The 990-nt window shown below is 34.2% G+C and overlaps 1 non-coding gene across 1 annotated transcript; it reads right to left on the reverse strand.

Moving 5' to 3' along the window:
- Positions 1-289: 289 nt before the first annotated feature.
- On the reverse strand, positions 290-396 carry LOC122674941. The gene has a single exon (XR_006335104.1). It is a non-coding gene; the product is annotated as a U6 spliceosomal RNA (small nuclear RNA).
- Between the last annotated feature and the right edge of the window lie 594 nt (positions 397-990).

The following is a 990-nucleotide window of genomic DNA, read 5'->3' on the forward strand; positions in this document are numbered from 1 at the left end:
TTGTCTCATGCATCCAACCTGGGCTGGTGATCTGTTTCACTGTAGATAATATACATGTTTCGATGCTGTTCTCTTGAAACATCCCACCTTCGCCTTCTCCCACAGAGTCCAAAAGTCTGTTCTGTACATCTGTGTCTCTTTTTCTGTTTTGCATATAGGGTTATCATTACCATCTTTCTAAATTCCATACATATGTGTTAGTATACAGTATTGGTCTTTATCTTTCTGGCTTACTTCACTCTGTATAATGGGCTCCAGTTTCATCCATCTCATTATAACTGATTCAAAAAAAAATATGGAACACTTCACGAATTTTCATGTCATCCTTGCACAGGGGCCATGCTAATCCTCTCTGTATCGTTCCAATTTTAGTATATGTGCTGCCAAAGCGAGCACCCTTTGTCTGTTTTAATTTTCATTATCTCAAGCTATTTTCCAATTTTTCTTGTGATGTTTTCTTTGACCCATTGGTTGTTTAGTATTTTACATTTCCATACCTTTGTGAATCTTCCAGTTTTCCTTCTGCTGTTGACTTCATTGTTAAAATTCTCATTTTAATCATGCATCACTTTTCTGATTTCCTTTGACTCTTCACGTTTTCCTTTAGCTTTCTCACTTAAACACAATTTTTTAAAAGTCTTTTTCTAGTAAATCTGAAGTCTGTATTTCCTCAGGGATTGTTTCTAGAGATCTTTTTTGTTCTTTGAATGGGCCATGTTTTTATGTTTCTTTGTATACTTTATTTTATTATTTTATTTTATCATGGAGTTGCACATTTTGATAATAGTCACCTCTCTCAGTCTTTGCAGATAGATTCTATGCTTGGGCATTCCTCTCCTTAATAGATGGATATATTTTGAGTCTTGAAATCAACCCAAGGTTAGAAGTTTAAGATTTTTTTGCTAATCATTTTTAAACACATGTCCTGCATGAAACTATGTGTGGCTTTTTCAATCCTCCTGAACATAAAAGGAACTGAATATTTTTGGA

This window comes from Cervus elaphus, chromosome 18 (genome assembly GCF_910594005.1).
Source record: "Cervus elaphus chromosome 18, mCerEla1.1, whole genome shotgun sequence".
Classification (NCBI taxonomy): domain Eukaryota; kingdom Metazoa; phylum Chordata; class Mammalia; order Artiodactyla; family Cervidae; genus Cervus; species Cervus elaphus.